Here is a 23,881-nt window from a genome sequence, read left to right on the forward strand (position 1 = left end):
GTGGCACAAGAAATAAGTGCAACGTATCAAGATAACTATTGACTGCGACTGTCGTTTCACTGACGAAAAATGGTCCTGTGGTTTTACAAATTTCCTTTACTTCACGTCTATGGTCAAAAATTTTTGTCAGCAGACTACCGGTTTCGGTCTATAATGACCATCTTCAGATCTGTTTTATAAAAACATGTCCTGTTCTGTTTCTATAAAACAGATCTGAAGATGGTCATTATAGACCGCAACCGCTAGTCTGATGCCACAAAAATTTGTGACCACAGCCGTGAAGTAAAGAAATTTATTCTATTTTCGTGTCACTGTTCAATACGCGATCACGTCGCAGCATGTGCAACTTCGATTTTATTGTGCATGTGACCGCACCACACCTTCAGAAAAGAACTACATCGGACGGTCTCAAACGTTGCGTGGGGATTCTCGCAGCCCCAGATCCGAGAATTATGTTCGTTGACGACACCGTCCAAATGAAATGTGGCCTCGGCTGAGAAAAGGACACGTTTCAGATAGTCATCATTTTCCTCAATCTCAAAAAATTTGGAGATTCGTGGTAAAGTCTTATGGGACCAAACTGCTGAGGTCATCGGTCCCTAAGCCTACACACTACTTAAACTATCTTAAACTAACTTACGTCATGGACAATACACACACACACACACACACACACACACACACACACACACACACACGTGTCCGAGGGAAGACTCGAAACTCCGACGGGGGAAGCTGAACGGACCGTGACAAGACGCCATCACTTTAACAAGCACTGTAACCCAATGGCTGGAGGCACTGACGATCTGTAATTTGTATGCACAGAAAAGAAGTTGTTTATGTAGTATACGGTGGAGCAATGTCTTCGGAATATGCAACTGACGTGAGGCTCTGCGAACTGACTTCTTGGGACTTCTCACGAAGGCATGTCTGAATTCTCTGCGCACTAGGTCCTGGCCTGCCGCATCTAGAGGAGTCACAGGCGGGCGCTCCCTGTACTCTTAAAGTTCGCATAACACATCTTGAGGCTTTTACATCAGGTGGCTGACAATGGTGTGCCGTCTGGAAGTTCCTCCGGACTGCTTTTGATGACTGACTCGTGACACCAGAGGACACAATGGCCTTTCTCCTGGTCTGAGCTAGGGCTGTTGATGTTTTTAAGAGTATCGGGAACCCGATTTAGGGTATTTAAAAATATCATTACTGGTTATCGATATATAAGAAAGAAGTACCAATGTATCGATATAATGGCGGTAAATATATCGACGTACGCGCCTATAAAAATGCCGGTTGGACAATGTACGAGGGGGGACCCAAAAGAAACCGGACTCCGAGGGCGCCGCCACTCGTAGACGTAGTGCAGGGTTCTCACGCTAGATGGTGTTAGTAGAGACCTTCATGAAACAGCTGGGCAGACGGCGTCAGTGTAGAGTTGAACGTGCAAGTGTGGTATTGTGTTTCTCTGACTGTTGGCGGGTTACCTCTGCGAAGTCGTTATGGCAACCTTAAAAGAACAAAAAGTGTGTATGAAATTTTGTTTCCTGCTTAAAAAACTGCAACGGAAACACACCAAATGCTTGAGGAAGCTTTCCAGGAGGACGCTATGAGCCGCACACAGGTTTTCAAGTGGTTTGGGCGCTTTAAACGTGGTGAGATGTGTGTTGAAGACCAAGCTCGTTCTGGACGCCCTTCAACATCGCGAAATGAGGAGAACATTGGAAAGGTCCACCAAAAGATCAACGAGGATCGTCGCCAAACGATCGACCAAATTTCAGCAGAGACAGGAATCAGTTGGAGCTCGCGCCAGGAGATTTTGAGTGAGCATTTGCACATGAGACGTGTTGCTGCTAAATTTAATCCGCGCCTTCTCACACAGAAGCAGAAAACCATCCGCATGAATGTGTGTCAGGACTTGAAAACAGAGAATGCACGTGATCGAAACTTCTTGAACCAAGTCATTACAGGGGATGAGAGTTGGTGTTACGGGTATGACCCAGAAACCAAGCAAGCGTCGAGCCAGTGGAGGACTCCCAACTCTCCCAGACCAAAAAAAGCAAGGCAAGTGAGGTCAAATGTGAGGACGATGATCACTGTCTTTTTTTATGTTCGTGGAATTGTTCATCGGGAATTCGTAACCCCTGGCCAGACTGTTAACCAGCACTTTTACTTGGATGTTTTAAGGCCTCTGCGAGAGGATGAGAGGAGGAAACGCCCGGAACTTTGGCGATCAGGTGCTGGTTTCTGCATCTCGACAACGCTACAGCACACACGGCCTTACGACTGACCCACTATTTGGCATCTCAGAGGTGGTCTGTCGTTCCCCACGCTCTGTATTCGCCGGACCTAGCCCCCTGCGACTTTTTCCTATTTCCACGAATGAAAAAAACGCTAAAAGGGGAGCGTTATGACGATGTGGAGGCGGTAGAAACAGCTTAGCAAAGGGCACTGGACAATATCAAACTTGAAGAGTTCCAAACATGCTTCCAACAGTGGGAAAAGAGAGTTGACAAGTGCATCACATGTAATGGAAAGTATTTTGAAGGTGACTGAAGTAATTTTGTAAAAAGGTTCATCAATAAAATTTTCATTTGGGTCCCCTCTCGTAAATACACTGCCAGCTTTAGAGCTGCATATTTAAGTACTGATTTGTTATTAGATATTCTGTATGTCAACAAGCCAGCAGCCTTCTTATCCGTCTCGGAGGAAGAACTGAAAGGAAAACGATGCACGTTCACACTTGGCGATAGCCACTTTGGTAACAATGGTAACAGCATGTATGTGGCATAACAAAAGGTGTTCGATGGGTCAATTGTTCGGTTTGTTCACATATTGGATTTGTCCGGTATACTTCGTGTTGACGTCGCTGTTTTTCCATTTCTGCCAACGCCAGTGACCTAACAGTTGCAGGGTAAAAATTGCATGGTGTAGCTAATGGTACTCCGATTACGCCAACATTTTCCCTCAGAGTCCACCTGCACAGCTGAGTGGTGACTTGTTTACCTACCATACTGCGAGCCCGGATTCTATTCCCGGCTGGGTTGGAGATTTTCTCACTCGTGGTCTGGCTTTTGTGTTGCCGTCATCATCATCATCTCATCATCACTGACGCGTAAGTCGCCCAGTGTGACGTCACCTAAAACAAGACCTGCACCCGGCGGCCGAACTTTCCCGGATTGAGCCTTACGGCCAATAATGCAACTCGACCATTAGTTTCATTTTTTCCCCTCACACGTGTCCGGTCATCGCAAAAACTGATCTTGTCATTTAGATTTTTCTTCATCATTTTCAGTAACTGTTTTTGAAGAATGCCGATACGAAGAAATAGCACCCTAGCTGCGTTTAAAAATTATTTTTAACGCAACTGGTGCGCTATTTTTTCACATCGGAAATCTTATTCCATTCACATCGCCACCCTATATTACAATCTGACTACTTCTTTTGTGCCACATATATTTGCTTGACACAATAAAAGAGAAAGGTTGGACGTGACGAAAGCTCTGATAGTAATAAGGCTCCTTTACACAGTGAAAGAAAAATTATGTTCTGCTACCGTTTCAAAAAAACAACTTCAAGTATTTACCGAAAATTTCTAAAAAATATATTTTAAAATAAAAAAAATCACAACTTGATTTTGTCTTTTTGATATCGATATAGCGGGAAAAGTAACGCTTGTTATGGAAAAAGTGCAGATACGTAGATACAGCGATATTTTATCAACAGCCGTAGTTTGACTACATGTTGTTTGCAAAAGGTGTCCGATTCCGCTGTTGATACGTCACTGGCACTTGTAAGAAACAAAGTAACAGTAAGTACGTATGTACACAAAAACCTGCACATATCTCACACTATTCGAGGTAAAAGATTTGCCTGTGTGTCATATGTTATGCCTTATGAACGATTATAATTAGCGAAACAATTATGGGACACCTGGTAAATTAAGTTGTTTGAACATAGCATTTTACGGCATGTATTACGTTTAATATTAAACGCACAAGTGTACTTATATTATGCAGAATCATTTACAGAATTTTATTTTACACATATTTACATTTCCAGAAGAAATTCTATTACTACAATATGACTATATGAGCGGGAAGCGAACCGAAAGGCGTAAGCTGAGAGGGTGAGAGAGGGGGGGTGGGAGGGGGGGGGGAGGAGAGAGAGAGACTGCGTAGAAGACGCGTGGTCCAGGTGAGTGGCTGCCCCTGAGAGGTCGGCAACCCTTCCGGCGGCTGTGTTCGGCGAGCCGAGAATAGCACAGGGGCCGGGAGGAAACCAGGTCAATATCACACGTGCAGAACGCGTGCACTGGGTGTTGCGTGCCGTCCGAACAAGGCGGGCAGCGCTTAAAATAGAACGTGTTGTTACCGAAATAGCATCGTCGTCGCTGGAGGGGTGGGAACAACGTTGCTGGACAAGTGCGACATACACAACAAAAGCCAGACGTATATACCCACACTACATACCACAGATGAAAATAGAGCAGCCGTTTGCTTATGTGGACTATTTGTGTATGGAAAGAGAACCTCAGTTCTTCTGTCAATTACTCTGCTTTATCTTTTTCTTTTTTTGATCAGTAAGCTTATTGTTTTCCTCATGCCTTCATTACTTGTGCTCTACAACTTTCTGACGATTATCTTTCTGTTTGCTATCCGTTCACTCACGTCCATAGATGTCACGATTCAGAGTTTGAATTACCTACCTTCAAATTCTCTCGCTTATTAAACTTCCGACTGCGGCCACTTTTTACTGTAGCTAATAATGAGAATAACAATAATAATAATAATAATAGCCATATTCGGAAAGCAAGGACCACTTTCTTCTACAGGATGGTCAGAATGAGACTGAAAAGCTTGCAAGATAGTCCTAGGGTTGTTTTGCTGATAAATAAATGTTGTCCGCAGCTCGTGGTCGTGCGGTAGCGTTCTCGCTTTCCGCGCCCGGGTTTCCGGGTTTGCAAGCCCTTTACAAGCTTTCCAGGCTTTTCCTGACCATCTTCTACACAAATTGTGACAACTTTGAGGAACGTTGCCCGATACGGCGCCGTCTGTTATTTACGAAACCAAATGTCATTCTTTTGATAGAGTGTTTGATTTCGTGACATTGAAACACAGCCAGAATTGATATACAGAATCGTTGCTTACGTCAGTAGCAATGTGCGTGGTGTAGTTTGTTTTTCGGTTGCAGAACAATCTACAGGTGCTAAAGTTCATCCCGTGCTGTGCCTAGTTTTGGGACCTACAGTTATGAATGCATAAGTAAATATATTCAGTACTCGAACAGTGGGGATTCAAATGTGCAAGATTTTTTATCATTACTACGCTTTTCGAAGGCTAAAATGTCCTTTTTTAAAAAACAACATGTGTTTCGCAAACAGATATCTTGCGAAGCACAGCTCACTCTCTTGGCCGATGAAATCCAGAGCGCCGTCGGCATGGGTGGACGCTTTGGTGGATAGGGAGTAGCAACAATAAGCAAAGCAGAAAATCTGGTGTTGCAGTTTTTAAGCAAAGACGAGGGGTTCGTGTGCAAATAATTTTATTTCTTTTTTATGCTTTGACCTAGCGTGTATTTGAAGTACGTGTTTATGAAGCATTAACCTAGACAGCCAGGCGCTACAGTCTGGAACCGCGCGACCGCTGCGGCCGCAGGTTCTAATCCTGCCTCGGGTATGGATGTGTGTGATGTCCTTAGGTTAGTTAGGTTTAAGTAGTTCTAAGTTCTAAGGGTCTGATGACCTCAGCAGTTAAGTTCCATAGCGCTCAGAGCCATTTTAGACAGCCAGATGACGGTAGCAAGGTCGTTCCTATAGTTAATAATTGTATGTTACAGTAACTATAACGATTAACAACCGCCACGTCCTGCCCTTAGGATGTTCAATATTAGATAGCATCATCTCGGTAATGAGGAGTCAATAAGATCTCACAATGGTAGTTCGATCTACAAAGGCCGTTGGTCATTTCGAAGAAGTAATTGAACAAGATCACTAAACACTGGTGTGCTTCAGAGTGTAAAAACTCCACCGTTTGTGTGTGTGTATGTGTGTGTGTATGTGTGTGTGAGTGAGTGAGTGAGAGAGAGAGAGAGAGAGAGAGAGAGAGAGAGAGAGAGAGAGAGCGATAAGGAGGGGGGAGGGTGGAGAGCGACCGAACTAATCACTCAGTATCGTTATACAAGACTTCCCAAAATAAACTAATAGAGCCCATCAGGCAATGCCCTCGAGTGGAATTCGTCCTGTTTTGGAGTCACATGGCTACGAAACGAAAGAACAGCACGCGACGGGAGATCCTTCCCAGGATAAGGAATGCGCAGTGCGCTTGTCCTTTTCACGTCATGCTCAGGTTTGCAACACGATTACTCTCAGCTGTCCGACATAATTACAGAACATACAGCTGTTTTTTTTATTAACAGACTAGAAGCATTACACACTTCAAACAGTGTACGTTGGACTGTTGCCTAATTTCAAGCAAATTTTTTCTGCTACGTCTTACGAACCTGTAAGGCGGAATATACCCAGTGTGTCGTAGATAAAGAGTGTAGTGTATATAATGTATTTGAAGATGGTTACAAGCCTTAAACGCATGTCGGTAAAAATACCTTGGTGGAATTATTTGTTGTATCACCAATTCTCACTGAATGGTTTTGTCTTTGGCTGCTGTTTGCTTCAGGTTAGACACTTCGACTGTTGTTAAATCGTCGTTTACGTATTCTTGCATTTATTTTTTCACTTGCTGTTACATTTTTCCAGCAATATCTAATACCATCTTTGTCATGTACTACAATGCAGCACAGTCATCCTATGTTAGCATACTGAAGTGAAGAAATGGGCAGGTCACTGAAAATAATGCCAAAGCAGAAAGCTCCTATACTTGCTTAGTTGGTCTCAGTACAACAGAGATATCCTCTAAGGTTTCAATCAGTCTATAATTTCGAAGTTACTGAAAAAATGCTGGACAAAGCGTATGTTCATCTAGAGAAAAGAAGAGGTGGAAAAAGGACGTCTACTGTCAAACAAGACAGGATATTGAAGGGCGTTTCCCTCGTGGATCGTCCTCTGTCATTGTCTGAACTAAAGCGAGACTGGCAACAAATTTGTAACGTTTCAGTAACCAATGGAACTGTTAGAAACAGACTGCAGGAAACTGGACTCGCTGTCTATGGATCTAGAGAGAAGCAATTATTGCCAGAAATGCTAAAATGCTCAAAAGCACATGTGGCATGGACACGGGAGATGTGGAACAGAGTAACCTTTCCAGACGAGTCTAAATTCAATTTGCGTGGTTCCAGTGGCAAAGTGTTTTTACGTCGCAGAGTAGGTGAAGAATTTTTCACCTTCGCGTATAACACAAAGAATCAAACATCCAGTAGATCAGATGGTCTAGAGACGAATTTCTACCCAATCATGGATTAGGTGGTCTGGCATTTGCAAATGGCACAGTCAGTGCAAATGTATACACCGGCGTCCTTGAAAGGATACTCTTCCCCACAGTATTAAAGTTACGTTGTGCAAGACGCGACAGTTGGCTGCGACTGCGACGCTGCCCCCTCCTCTCCTCTTTTCCCAGCCTGGCAGACGGCGACACGGCCGCAACACGACTGGAGTCGTCGCTGTTTCCCAAGCTCCGGTCGGCGGCGGCGGATTTAAATGCATAAGAAAAATAAGAATTCCGATTTTCTTGCTGTAAAAAATACTGTATGGTAATGCAACAAAGTTACATCGGCTCCCAGAGTTAGTTTTTCGATACAGATTCTCCTTTTACTTTAAAAAATTGAAAAGTATCTCTTTCGGTTTTGCGTGTTTTTTCGCTGTATATTACTTCTCTATCAATTGTGAGGAAAGTAAAAGGCACAAAAAATTGATGTTTGCGTATCTTACAGTTTCACATCACAGTTTGATAATGAGGTGTCTATTTTTCCGATATTCGTCACAGTTATTCCGATACTTAATTTACAAGTAACCTACTGCATAAAATATGAATTGTGTACAGTGAAAAATGTGGTCGCTGGCTACTTTACGTATGGTTCACGTTAGGTCATACATCGTTGCCGATGAAAAGAAGCTAACATATCGAAATTATTTTTAAAGTTGAGATCAGAATGATATCGATCTCCGTTTCCGAGATTTGGGCTCATATATCTCCGGGAGCGTCGCGACTAGCCGCCAGTTCTGTCGACGCGCAACGAGAGTCGTGTGGTCATCACACGATAGAGAACGCATTTGTTTTGTTTCGCTGACACATTTGGACCTAATGAAATTATTTTATGTCATATATTTCTCCGGTATGAGTTACTAATATTTCTCCATATGCTCTTGACAATTTCATTTAAAATGCCACGAAATGTATGTTTCTTAAAGCCAAGTGATCAAGCAGAACCCATTTTCTTGGTTTTGCTGAGGCATCTGAACCTGTTCCAAGCTTTCTTTCTCGTTTATGTCTCTGATACGAGTCCCGAATATTCCTCCATCTGTTTTTGCACATTTCACCTAAAATTCAAATGAAAGATAAGTTTATTAACAATAAGCGCACGCTAGCGTCATTGCATTGTTTCAAGTTCTTGATAACAAAATAGGGTTACACCTTAAACATCTCTAGAATTTTCATTCTGAACGTCTACAGTATACACTGGCAGAAATGTGGAAGAAATAATGTCCGTGCTTGTTCACAAAATTTCCCCAAATTATACTTGTCAGTTTCTCCCATGCAGAAACTTTTGGAACAAGCTAAGGCAACTTTCATAGCCGATTGACTCTTTATTCCCATCCAAATGAACTTCCATATTCTTATATTCTGACAGCATACATCGTTATGGATGACATGAAGATTTAATCTTGCCAAGCTGCACTCAAAAGATGACTCCAGGATTTACAAAAGACGAATTTCAATTGTGAATTGTGTCACACCAGAAGGGCGTTGTAAAACAGTACTGCACTTTTGGCACAAGTTTTTTGAGCACCATCTTCTACCAATGAATTGAAGTGAATGTGACAAATTACTTATTGCAGCATACTGTTTGCGCAATCTGTTGAGAAACACCTTCCTCAAAAACGAACATTTATTGATTACAGAAAGCTGTACAACAATCTGGTGGTGGTTTTTCACAACCAGAAGGTATCATCAAGACACCAATCTACAGTTTACTTTCAAAGTGAAGGTATTGTAAAATGTAACTTTCTCGTTGTACTTTAGATTGTTCATTTTATAATGTACTTGCCGTTTTCAATTTTTATCGTCACAAAAAAGAGTAATCCGAAAATTGACCTTGAAGTTCATTTTCGTCATTCTAATTCTACATCTGCATGGATTATACTGATTTTCATAACAGGCCTGAAAAATTTGCATTAATGGGAAAATATTATATATTTCACTCACCTGCCAGTTTCAACTGTGCACCAATTTCTTCCCAAATTCTGTCTCTGAACATAGTGTCTCTATATTTAGGGTTCTTCAGATCGTAAAGGCAAGGCTGTTGCGAGACCAGCTCACAGAGCATCACATCCTGTGAGTGGCTCATTTCAGTTTTCCTTGACTGGCTCGATATCTTTCTGGCAGCCGTACGTCTTTGTGTCGTGCGACTTCCGTCGCAACACTGCTCACTGGTGCAGTGCTGCGGCAGCTGCCGCAACAGTCGCGCGTCGCATCCCAAACTCGAGCTGCGCATGCGCCAGCAGGCAACTTCTGACGTCACGTAGCGACCCGTCGCAGTCGCTAGTGTGTGTCGCGTCTTGGACAACGTACCTTATTAAGAGACCAGTTTGGGGACTGTATTAATGCTTGGTGCCTGTTCCTTCGGACATGTCTGAAATAATAGACACCATGCATTCATATAACTGATTCGCGTAGCTGAGCAATGGAACCACCTTCCTCAGTGCAGATTCGCACATACATCCGATCTCCTGTGGGAATCTGAGAGTGGCGAGCGTGGAGGGAATGGACAGGGGCTGGAATAGGTGCCGCTCGGTGCGAGTGTGGATCGGCCGTGAGGCGTTGCCGAGGCAGTCCGCGCAGCTGCGATAACGCAGCGTCGCGGATGGCACAGTGGTTAGCACACCTGCCTAGTAAGCAGGAGATCCCGGGTTCGAATTCCAATACACCATACATTTTACACCCACCGCCGCTCATTCCGCGTAATGTCTCGTCGCAGCTGACGGCAGTGATACCCTTCAATTTACAGTTTGGAGAATTCTCACTTGCATTTTCCGGGACGGTTCTGCTCCTGGCCGTGGAGCTTTGAATGTAAGTCGTGTGACCAGTGTTTCTATCAAGCACGAAGCAGATGATGTTCCAGCATTATTGCTACGCATTTCTACATTTCAAGTATAAACTTTCCTTAGACAAATTGGACTTCGAACGTTAGAATGTCCTGGAAATAGCCCGATCTCAACCCTATTGAGAACTGCTGGTAGGTTATGAGGAATGTCTCGCAAAAATAAAAATAAATAAATAAATAACACCACACACACGGAACAGATAGGAACAGGTGAAGAGTCCCGTGCGTCTGTCGTTTCTTGAACTGAATACATTTAAAAAGATATGTCTCTCAATGTCTGCAAGATGTAAAGCGGTGATTCAAGCACGTGAAGCACCGATCAAATATTAAATAGTAACGATTCAGATGAGGTAACTGTGTAGCCGGCCGCTGTGGCCGAGCGGCTCTAGCCGCTTTAGTCTGGAACCACGCGACCACTACGGTCGCAGGTTCGAATCCTGCCTTGGGCGTGGTTGTGTGTGATGTCCATAGTTAGGTTTATGTAGTTCTAAGTTCTAGGGGACTCATGACAGATGTTAAGTCCCATAGTGCTCAGAGCCATTTGAACCATTTTGTAACTATGTATTTACAGTCACCAAAAACTATCATTCTTATGTCATAAAATTAACATTCAGTGTCCCTTCCGAGATTAAACTATAGTACAAAAGAAAAAAAAGAGACCTTATGACAAATGGACTTCCACCCGGTATCTTAAAAAAGTGTTAAAATGTAAATAACAACTTATTTTACAGAAATAAACCAGACGATAATAAAATAAAATTGATACTAATTATTGTCTGTAATTGTTTCCTTTAAGAGCAGAGGGAGATATAGCTAATTTACCCAAGTTATTCAACGATTATAACAAAAGTCTGCATTATAGAGGGTGATGCAAAAAATTATTCCACCATCGTGGAGTTACAAAGGAAGCAACTTACTGCTGCATTTTTTCAAGTAAAATAGGAACTTCGCACCTGTGAACAATAATTCTACTAGCTGATACGCTCTCACGTCTCAGCCTAGCCACGCGGATGGTGTAGCGACAACCGTTGTGGTTGCCCTCTGGAAACTCATGGCTCTCCCTCTGCCCCCCTCCTCCCTCCCCCTTCCCAAAATGTCCACCGTGCTCCCATACCTCTACTCCACCAACCGGCTCAAAATGTTATTGTAGTTGGGGCCGGTGCAATCGCTGACCGCTCAACTGGCCATTACAGGTCGCCTCAAAGTTCTCCCAACGCCCATCGCACCAACTCCGAAACTGTGGCGTCCCTCGTGGTCCTCGATTCTCTCCCTCCCCTTACTCCACCCCGGCCCGCTCTCTCTCTCTCTCTCTCTCTCTCTCTCTCTCTCTCTCGCTCTCTGTGCGCGAACGCGCGAGTGCCTTTCTGCGATTCGAGTCGCTAATGCTGTGTGTGTGTGTGTGTGTGTGTGTGTGTGTGTGTGTGTGTGTGAGAGAGAGAGAGAGAGAGAGAGAGAGAGATGTAGTACGGAGAAGCACCAGCTCACAGACCTGCCCGTACATAATTCAGCGACCAGGAAGTTGCGTGACCCGCAGCTACAAAGTCTTTGCCCGGCCTACTGAATCTATAGGCTCGGCGCGTGCATGCAGTCAATATTTGAACACGTTTTTATGAACAGCTCGGGCAGTGAAAGCTTCAGTCGGAATTTCATGATTTTTTCTTCAAGCCTTGAAAGAGCTACAACGCCGAAAATATGGCGAAACCATGTACAGTACCTTTTACGTACCTCATCCGAAAAAAAGAAAGAATCCTTATAAGATCACTTTGTTGTCAGTTTGTGTGTGTGTGTGTGTGTGTGTGTGTGTGTGTGTGTGTGTGTGTGTGTGTGTGTGTCCAACTGTTCAAAACTTTTCTGATCAGGAACGATTAGACGTATCACGTCGAAACTGATGTCACATCCCGAGGTCTGCGATCCCCTGGTGGTGTAATAAACGTTAGCTTTTCAGTTACAGCAGTCAAAAGATATGGCAATTTACGTCACATATTTTGATACTCGCTAAGGCAGACATCAAAACCTTCTGGGTACTTTCCGTTGATCTAGAATCATGAAATTTGTCTAGAAGCAAGGTCTCACACTAGAACCAAAGTGATACTTCCGAACATTTTGAATCTGTATTTATACATAACTCGAAAAAGGTTTTTTTTTGTCTTTAGTTATCATTCTGTATGTCTGTCCGTCTCCTTTTTCTCAGAAGCGGATAGACATATCAGGTTGAAATTTGTATCACACAGTAAGATCTATGGTCCTTTGACGGTATAATAAATCTTAGCTTGTAAGTGAATGCAATCAAAACATGCAGCCGTTTATGTCACGTGTTTTGATACTCGCAAACTCACTCGCCAGAACATACAGGGTACCTCCTGTTGGTCTAGAATCATGAAATTTTGCAAGAAGCAAGGTTTCACTGTACAAGTAAATAAAAAACTCCTAAAAGTATGAATTTGTAAGTATATCACAAGAAAAATGTTTTTGTCAGTTGTTATCAGACAGTTTGTGTGTCCCTGCGTCCTTCTGTTAAGTGCTCCTTTTCTCAGGAATGGGCTGACGTATCAAGTTGAAATTTATATAACGTACTGAGGACTACAGTCCTTCGGTAGTGTGAAAATGGTAGCTTCTAAGTCAGTGCAGTAAAAAGATACAGCCTTTTATGTCACATATTTCAACACTCGCAAACCTACTCTTTAAAATGTGTAGGGTACTTCTCCTTAACGTAGAATAATTAAATTTGACAAGAAGAAAGGTTTCACAGCATAAGTAACGGAAAAATTCGAAATTAATATTTTGTAATTACAGTACACGGAAAGATACTTCGTTTGTCATTTGTAATCCGACCTCAAACCCGAAATCTCGGAATCCCTGGTACCAAATCTTGTCAGTATAAATGTCGATAACGTGCAAAATCGGCAATATTCTACATTCCCGCAACGGGTTAACTGTCTGCATACATAATTACGGTTGCACGGAAGCCACACTGCCCGAGTCCTACTCGTACCTGGCCACTTTTTTCAGTAGTATTTCAATAAAATAATCGTAGTTGCAATGTTTAGCTTTTAATAAATATGTCAGGGCACAGAATATAGGGGATCCATTGTTTAGCGTTTAAATACTGGTTCAGCACTCTCTGGCACCAGTCTTATCACCACCACCACCAACAACAGCAACAACAACCAACACAAATTGCGTCGGCACCACCGGGACCAATTCTACCCTCACCACAACTCACACAATTCAACTTACTCCCACCGCAGCCATCGCCACAAACATGACCACAAAATCTGTACTAGAAACGGCCAGTGTCACCGCATCTACCACCACAACCGGAACCACCACCACCAATTCAGCACTGTCATAAATGTCAAACTTATCCCACCACCACCACCAACAACAACAACAACAACAACAACTATAACCAATTCCGTCAGCACCACTGGGACCAATGCTATCCCCACCACAACTCTCACAATTCGACTTATTCCTACCACAGCCATCATCACAAACATGACCACCAAATCTGTACTAGAAACGGCCAGTGTCACCACATACTGCAGAATTGATGATGGTGGTGGTGGTTGTGGTGACAACCACCACCACCACCATCAATTCTGCAGTATCATAAATGTCAAACTTATCCCAATAACCACTACTACCATCAGAATTATCCACACCACCAATGCTACAAGCAGCATCACAACTATTACTTCTTTCACCAAATTTGTCACCACAACCCGCATGACAGTCACCACTAACTCAATACTCACTAGCATGAAACCTATCTCAGATACCCCTAGCACTTCCCACCCTATTTCAACCGACTCCATTACCATTACCACCACCACGACCACCACCACCACGACCACCACCACCACGACCACCACCACCACTACCACTACCACAACCATGACCACCACCACTTCTATGTACCTAAATACTAATTTAAAATGGGCAATCAAAAAGTTTCCATGCGAGGGCGTTGTTGCAGCTTATACACAACGTACCGTGAGCCCATTGGTGGTACATCACTGACAGATAGGAAAGGGATCAGTGTGGCATTCGTGTCATTTCGACGTGTGTGTGGTTAAGTGCGGAAACGAGAACTATGCTAAATGCGTCCAGAGAGGACCACGGTGCCGTTATTCCTTTCTTGGTTGCCGAAGGACAAATATCGGTAGACATCCATCGGAGAATGGAGAATGTTGATGTGACATCTTGTCCGTCAGAAACCATCGTTGTGGAATGGTGCTCCAAGTTCCATGGTTTAGCGTTTCGACACAGGGGGTCCGCGTATCGCAAACGTCGTAACGCAGAAGTTACGCTGACTCATACTGCAGACACTCCAGCACCCGCCCTATAGTCTTGCCCTCCGCCCATGCGATTATGACGTCTTCGGTGCCTTGAAAAGGCCTTGACTGACCGACGATTCCTGTCGGACGAAGCAGTTACGGACTTCTTGACGCAGCGTGTTTTACCAAACTAGTATTTTCAACTTGGTGCGTTGGTGGGATCATTTTGCTTGTTTGGCATATCCATTCTGGACTGTACGGCCTTCGAACGGAAAATTGTTGATCGCCCCTTATACATTTAATCTAATAACACGCTGATAGTATTCTGATGTTTAAATAACCGTAACTGGTTACTACTCAACGAAAGTAATTTCGGTTCTAGACTTTTATTTACCTCACATTGTAAACCAACAAGTCAAGACTTTTATCAACAAGTTTCGTGATCGCATCTTGATTTTATCTACATCATAATTAAAACGTCACGATCACCCTCGTATGATGCCGGGACCTCTTGAATCCTTGAACAGTAAAACAACAGCTGCTGCCGACTATTCGTTCCGATCTGTTGGCAGCAGTGCCAACACAAACACCTCGTCAGGCCGGTCGACACCGGACCCGAATATTTGCCGCGGCCATTTTTGTAAATCAACTGTACAAATAACAGGCCGCCGGCGACAGGGGTCGCCCTGTTCAGAATATCATTAACCCGACCTCGTCCGCAAACAGTGGGAACACTAGTTGCGGCTCTGTTTACAAACGGTGCAGCGCGCCCGGACAAATAAACATTTTTAGTCAATAAGCCAGGGTCAGACGGAGCACTGCATTAGTAATTCTGCTCCTGTTTGGTTTTGAAATGCATATACAGCAGAACTGCGAACTGCTTCCGTACCTCACTAGCAATTACTCGTAAATCAGTCGGGAACCCTTGCATCCCATTCCGTTTTTTTTTTTTTTTTGTTTTTTCTTTACAAGTGCTTTTTATATGTAATAAAATTTAGCTACTCGCGTAGTTTCTGCGCTTTTAACTAACAAAAGCAATTACTTTTGATGCAATTACAGTTTACATGCACATACACAAAAAGATATGGATAACTGTATCTGTTGTTCTCTACACAGTACAACGTTCTTTATCATGATGGATAGTATAAGTTTGCTAATCTTACTGATAAATGTTAGTGTTGTTTAGCGGTAACAAAAACATGTCTCATATAATCCTGATGGAGTACTGAAGAAATTTTTGATTTATATTTTTTAAGTTTACCTTTGTTGAGGAACCTGCATTTTCTAATATTCTTGCGCTGTATGATACATCTGCATTTCTTTCCATTTTTACTACAGAGTCACTCAGTTCCAAGTTAAAATCAACCATTTTCGAATAAAACCTTATTTAAGCATTGAAAATTTCAATTTTGTTATAGATATTGTTTAACAGCAAATAACCATGTAGAAGAAAATGTTCCGCGTGCCCTCACTCATTATGTAGACGGTTCACCACTTCCGAACCTAGAAAGACACAGGACGCATGCGCCAAAAAAGCGACAGAAATGAGGTAACGTCCTATAGGTATGCAACACACCTAATGTACATGTAACGTAGTTGCGATTTTAACTGACCGAAGTTACTGGGATTACTACGGTAGTTTATGCTTACTTACGACAGTCTACCTGTAGTCTACGGTAGTTTTACAACTCTAGTTACGTGTCACGGCCATCCCCAGGTTCCAAGGGGCTCACCTTTTTCGTATGGAGCTGCAGTCTTTCTTTACAGTTAGCTAGAACGATACAGCCAGATCCCCCGTTTCTATGTTGAAAATTGCAGTAATACAACCCTCTAATAATAACGTAGCATCCCAAACACACATCTCCAGTGGGTATATTTACCTTGTGGTCTTTGGGTGCCCAGGATTCTAGCTCGACTAATCAGATCTCCCTGTTGTATAAAATAACATTAATGCAAGCCTCTAATAATAACATATCATCCCAAATACACAACACCAATGGACATACAGGGCTATTACAAATGATTGAAGCGATTTCATAAATTCACTGTAGCTCCATTCATTGACATATGGTCACGACACACTACAGATACGTAGAAAAACTCATAAAGTTTTGTTCGGCTGAAGCCGCACTTTAGGTTTCTGCCGCCAGAGCGCTCGAGAGCGCAGTGAGACAAAATGGCGACAGGAGCCGAGAAAGCCTATGTCATGCTTGAAATGCACTCACATCAGTAAGTCATAACAGTGCAACGACACTTCAGGACGAAGTCAAACCAAGATCCACCAACTGCTAACTCCATTCGGCGATGGTATGCGCAGTTTAAAGCTTCTGGATGCCTCTGTAAGGGGAAATCAACGGGTCGGCCTGCAGTGAGCGAAGAAACGGTTGAACGCGTGCGGGCAAGTTTCACGCGTAGCCCGCGGAAGTCGACGAATAAAGCAAGCAGGGAGCTAAACGTACCACAGCCGACGGTTTGGAAAATCTTACGGAAAAGGCTAAAGCAGAAGCCTTACCGTTTACAATTGCTACAAGCCCTGACACCCGATGACAAAGTCAAACGCTTTGAATTTTCGGCGCGGTTGCAACAGCTCATGGAAGAGGATGCGTTCAGTGCGAAACTTGTTTTCAGTGATGAAGCAACATTTTTTCTTAATGGTGAAGTGAACAGACACAATGTGCGAATCTGGGCGGTAGAGAATTCTCACGCATTCGTGCAGCAAATTCGCAATTCACCAAAAGTTAACGTGTTTTGTGCAATATCACGGTTTAAAGTTTACGGCCCCTTTTTCTTCTGCGAAAAAAACGTTACAGGACACGTGTATCTGGACATGCTGGAAAATTTGCTCATGCCACAACTGGAGACCGACAGCGCCGACTTCATCTTCCAACAGGATGGTGCTCCACCGCACTTCCATCATGATGTTCAGCATTTCTTAAACAGGAGATTGGAAAACCGATGGATCGGTCGTGGTGGAGATCATGATCAGCAATTCATGTCATGGCCTCCACGCTCTCCCGACTTAACCCCATGCGATTTCTTTCTGTGGGGTTATGTGAAAGATTCAGTGTTTCAACCTCCTCTACCAAGAAACGTGCCAGAACTGCGAGCTCGCATCAACGATGCTTTCGAACTCATTGATGGGGACATGCTGCGCCGAGTGTGGGAGGAACTCGATTATCGGCTTAATGTCTGCCGAATCACTAAAGGGACACATATCGAACATTTGTGAATGCTTAAAAAAACTTTTTGAGTTTTTGTATGTGTGTGCAAAGCATTGTGAAAATATCTCAAATAATAAAGTTATTGTAGAGCTGTGAAATCGCTTCAGTCATTTGTAATAACCCTGTACTTATCTTGTGTTTGTCCAGGATTGATGCTCCATTAATCCACATTCGGTTTATAACTAAAACATTATTAAGTACAGGAAAAAAAGGGACAGGCGGGAGCAGCACTCTAGCTGAGGGTTCTGTACAAACTTGATTGCTGATACGGGTAATACACTCTAAGACATAAAAAAAGAAAGAAGAAAACGATGCGCCGGCCGAAGTGGCCGTGCGGTTAAAGGCGCTGCAGCCTGGAACCGCGAGACCGCTACGGTCGCAGGTTCGAATCCTGCCTCGGGCATGGATGTTTGTGATGCCATTAGGTAAGTTAGGTTTACCTAGTTCTAAGTTCTAGGGGACTAATGACCTCAGCAGTTGAGTCCCATAGTGCTCAGAACCATTTGAAAACGATGCACCACGAAGGATCTGTACGAACGGGACGGAAATCGGTAGATGTGATGTACAGCCGTGGACAAAACGAACGTGACCCCTCGCCTTTTCGTTATGCTGATCCGCACAGCTTTAAAGTCTGCTACACAGCATAACAGGCAAGGCGACGAAGTGCTACCAAGATACTACGCACAGGCGTGAAATTGAAAAAAATTCCGAACTTTGTCAGACTGTTTTTAATCATTTGTAAGACTATATTATGATTAGTGTGTTAAACACAACACGTAAATATAAGATATAAATGGTGTGTGGTGTACGAGGAGTGTGTTGAATGAGGAATACATTAAACACAAAAGCTGCGTCTAGTAACAATAATTAACATGACAAAACACAAGTCGAAATATTGTCTATTCTTCTCAGTACCCATTAAAACTTAAACTGGAACGATCGCAAACATACTTTTGTGGGGAAGGCAAACGAAACACTGCGTTTTATTGGCCGCACGCTAAGAATACGCAACAGGTCTAGTGAAAGCACTGCCTACTCTACGTTTGTCCGTCCACTGCTACAGTATTTCCGTGCGGTATGGAATCCTTGACAGACGTGATTGACGGTGCACGCCAAAAACGTCCAAGGAACGGTAGAACGATTTCTAATGTCACGAAATAGGGGAGAGAGAGTCCCAGATTTGATAAGCGAGTTGGGGTGACATGCATGAAAACAAAAGCATTTTTCGTTGCCGCGAGATGTTTGCACGAAATTTAAATCACCAACATGTGTCCTGGATGCTAAAACATTAATTCCTCGGGAACTTACACAGGAAGAAACGACAATAGTAATAATGTAATTCAGGGCTCATAGGAAAAGATTTAAGTGGTCCCTTTTCCCGCACGCTGTGTTAAAGAGTGGGACGGTAGAGAAATAGTTCGAAGGTGGTTACTTGAACCCTCTGCCACGCACGTAAGTCTGGGTTGCAAAGAAATCCTGTGGATGTAGTCATGTAGATGTAACAACGAAATTATATTGTAATATTCTACATGTGAGTTACATTTGATTTGAACATCGAAGTTGTTTGCTGTTTATTTGTTTTTTGTTCATTATTTTCAGCCATAGACAACACCTAGGTGCGTTAAATCGATACTGAAATAAAGTGTCATGCATGGACCAATAACAATAAATTAATTACTACATGTTGTGGTTCTGCAGTATCTGGCAGCGTCATCAGGAGTGGATATCGCATTCGACTTTCCTAGGGTGTGTATAAGTGGATCTTTCAGACGACTTTGAACAAAATTTGAATGTAGCTTCGTAAAATTTCCGTCATCAAACGATCTGAGTTGCTGGCGAATATAGTTAATCCTCACTAGACAGAGGTTGCAACAATGGAAAATTGTACAGAAATGCGGGAGGATCTGCAGAGAATTGACGCATGGTGCAGGGGATGGCAATTGAATCTCAAAGTAGACAAGTGTAATGAGCTGCGAATACATAGAAAGAAAGATCCCTTATCATTTAGCTACAAAATAGCAGGTCAGCAACTGGAAGCAGTTAATTCCATAAATTATCTGGGAGTACGCATTAGGAATGATTTAAAATGGAATGATCATATAAAGTTGATCGTCGGTAAAGCAGATGCCAGACTGAGATTCATTGGAAGAATTCTAAGGAAATGCAATCCGAAAACAAAGGAAGTAGGTTACAGTACGCTTGTTCTCCCACTGCTTGAATACTGCTCAGCAGTGTGGGATCCGTACCAGATAGGGTTGATAGAAGAGATAGAGAAGATCCAACGGAGAGCAGCGCGCTTCGTTACAGGATCATTTAGTAATCGCGAAAGCGTTACGGAGATGATAGATAAACTCCAGTGGAAGACTCTGCAGGAGAGACGCTCAGTAGCTCGGTAGGGGCTTTTGTTGAAGTTTCGAGAACATACCTTCACCGAAGATTCAAGCAGTATATTGCTCCCTCCTACGTATATCTCGCGAAGAGACCATGAGGATAAAATCAGAGGGATTAGAGCCCACACAGAGGCATACCGACAATCTTTCTTTCCACGAACAATACCTGACTGGAATACATGGGAGAACCGATAGAGGTACTCAGGGTACCCTCCGCCACACACCGTCAGGTGGCTTGCGGAGTATGGATGTGGATGTATATATTATCAGTATACATGAGGTGAAAAGGGTTTCGCCGGGTGCGGTGGCCGAACGGTTGTAGGCGCTTCAGTCACGAACCCCGCTACGGTCGCAGGTTCGAATCCTGCCTCGGGTATGGATGTGTATGATGTCTTTAGGTCAGTTAGGTTTAAGTAGTTCTAAGTTGTAGGGGACTGATGACCTCAGAAGTTAAGTCGCATAGTGCTCATAGCCTTTTTTTGACCTTTCGCGTAAATTTTCTTTACATAAACGGCCGTATCTTTCGATTGCGTTGACATAGAACCTCACTTTTTTACACCACCAAGGGACCGTATATTTACGCTTATCATGTCTACCCGTACTCGAGGTAAACGGGTTTTAAGGACTGGGTAGACAGATACACGGCCAGGAAAGTGAGACTAGTTGGGTTCCATTTTTACCGATTTAGGTGACGAAATCCTAACAACGAAAATAGCTATGACAGTTACTGAAGATGAGGCCAGCATAAATAATTCCACCTACTCTTTATTGGAAATGTTCTAGTTGCAGTCGATACACCAGCGTATTACTCGTAGCTATGCTCTCGATCCAAATCACGTTTACAGGAATGCAAACAAAATCCATTCGCCTATACACGTGGTAATTCAGTTCGCAGCATTAATGCCACCGCGATTTAGAAGTGCGAGCATTCCCATTGCTAGCTAGCTTAAGAAACACTTCGGCTAATGAACGTTTTCTGGCTGTGGTGAGTCTAATGGAGGGCAGCAATGTCGCCTTTTATTTCCTGGGGTGGTGCAGAATTGTCCTACTAAATTTACTCGCCAATAACAAAATTTTGTTATTTCAATAAATACCCCGAATGATTGTCATATAAGCGGTGACGTAAAGGTAGAAAATTCATGTTTTTCTGTCCAGATAGCTCTATACAACAGAAACTGCAAATCATTTTGCCATTTTCATTGCGAAATTGGCAGCTTATTCATGTCTGGGGTAATAAAAGAGGGCTGTTAGCCTGCGTTGTCTGCTAGCGTAAAGAAAGGTGTTTGCTACTGCAAGGAAGGTCTGGTTTGTTTTCGGTTCTGATCTCGATGGAGGCAGATCGACTATCAGTAAGCTATTTTAAGAAATTCTCGTGCCTCCAACACGTTTTATTGCTACCTTTATTCTGTGCTGGCGCCTTGTGGATGTCAATATGAAACTCTTGTAGAATTTCATACTTGTTACTGCCTACTGTTTTCACTTCAGTCACTAATTGAATTGACTTAAGTGTGGCAGTCAATGATTTTTAGCTGAATTTAGTTATGAATTTTCACGCATTGCTAAATTTCCATACTTGCATGGTAGGTCAGCAACGGTAATCCAATATGACTGGTCTGAACATAGGCACAGACCGTTTCGCGGCCGAATGCGCATAATATTTAGCTAATTTGTAACTATCTGGGGTACTTTGTCTTACTAAAACAGTTGTGTTATGTCGATAAGCTGAAATTAATTTTTATTAGAACAGTTCATACTAATTAGCGTTTCTTCTTTCATTTACATCTTATATTTACGTGTTGGGTTTAACACACTAATCATCATTAATACAGTCTTACACATGATTAAAAACAGTCTGTCAAAGTTCGGATAGTTTTTCAATTTCACGCCTGTGCCTTGCCTGTTATACTGTGTAGCAGACTTTAAAGCTGTGCGGATCAGCATAACGAAAAGGGGAGGGGTCTCGCTCGTTTTGTCCACGACTGTACATGCGCAGACAAACAGATGATTACAAGAATGAAATTTTCACTCGCTGATATGAAACTTCCTGGCAGATTAAAACTGTGTGCAGGACCGAGACTCGAACTCGGGACCTTCGCCTTTTGCGGGCAGCTGCTCTACCATCTGAGCTACCCAAGCACGACTCACGACCAGGCCTACACCTTCAATCCTGTCAGTACCTAGTCTCCTACCTTCGAAACTTCACAGAAGCTCTTCTGCGAACCTTTTCCACGATTGCTAGTTCTGCAAGGTTCGCAGGAGAGCTTCTGTGAAGTTTCGAAGGTAGGAGACGAGGTAGTGGCGGAATTAAAGCTGTGAGGACGGGGCGTGGGGGTGCTTGTGTAGCTCAGATGGTTGAGCAGCTGCCCGTGAAAGGCAAAGGTCCCGAGTTCGAGTCTCGGCCCTGCACACAGTTTTAATCTACCAGGAAGTTTCAGATGACTACAATTTCAGAAAAATTGGATGATTTATTCAGGAGAAGAGATTGACAAATAGAGCAAGTCAATATCTCGTTTGCCCCTATCTTGCTCTTATCCAAGCAATTAGCCAAATTTTCCTGGAAATAATGAAGAAGTGTACCTCAAAATAGTAATGTAACAACAATTTCAAAATTCTGTAAAAATTATTTAAAACATATTGAATCCCTATACATAACTAAAAAATTTCAGTGAGATTCAACAAAAAATGCCAGGGATATGGATTTACAGAGATGTCAGTGCAAGACTGCCTCTGTCTCCCCTTAAAGTTTTAATCCGAGAGCGAGGCTTGTTTAGGAGACACAATTTCTTCATCCACAGGAAAAAGTTGTTTGGTTTCTGCACTCGAGGGTTTTGGGGTATTGTATGTAGTAAATGAATTTACTACTACTACTGGCTCCGCATTCCGCTATCAGTAACTGAATGCCCAAGATTTATTTTTGTTTTTGGTTTCCCTCGACTGGACGATAACTTCACTGTTTATTAAGCTATACATCCAACGATTCATGTGTTCTCCTTATGTATTGCCTCAAGTTGTTACGGCTCGATGTGTGAGCCTTCATTGTTGATTTCGTAGGCAAGCATAGTGTACAATCGGAAACTAATTGTTCTCCCGATCTGGATACAAAAATTAACGTTATCACTTTAGAGCTATAATCTGATTTCATTTTTTAGTTTACTAAAAGTATTGCTTAACACAATCTTAGTACACAACAATAAATAGCCAACACCTGTATCGCTTACATAAAAAACACGCAACACGTCGTTGCTACACGGCGTCATTTTCGTATTTTTTTTATTTATTTATTGTGATTTCATTCCCCTGCCCCATATGGGCAGGGGAGGGCTGTCAGCGGCACAATCCGCCGCTCTTCAGCCGAGTGACATGACAACTAAAACAAGAATAAAATGATACATACATAAGGAGGTAAAAAAGGGGAACATAAAACAGAGTAAGGGGAGAAAATGAAGGTAAAAATACATTGACATGTAGACGTTCATGGGGACAGTTAAAAAAGTCACCAGAAAGTTAAAAAACACAGTTGGCGATTCTTAAAACACAGAGAAGACACTGGATGCGCATGCACAGGTTAAAAGTTGGCCACAGTATCAAAAACACTCCGAAACAACACACTTAAAACGCAATTGGAGCACACATGACGAAGAGTAAAACTACCAGGTGGGAACTGCCGAGGGAAAGGTCAGAGAGGATGGAAAAGGAGGGGAGAGCAAGGGGCAGCTGGGGA

This window comes from Schistocerca piceifrons, chromosome 9 (genome assembly GCF_021461385.2).
Source record: "Schistocerca piceifrons isolate TAMUIC-IGC-003096 chromosome 9, iqSchPice1.1, whole genome shotgun sequence".
Taxonomy (NCBI): Eukaryota; Metazoa; Arthropoda; class Insecta; order Orthoptera; family Acrididae; genus Schistocerca; species Schistocerca piceifrons.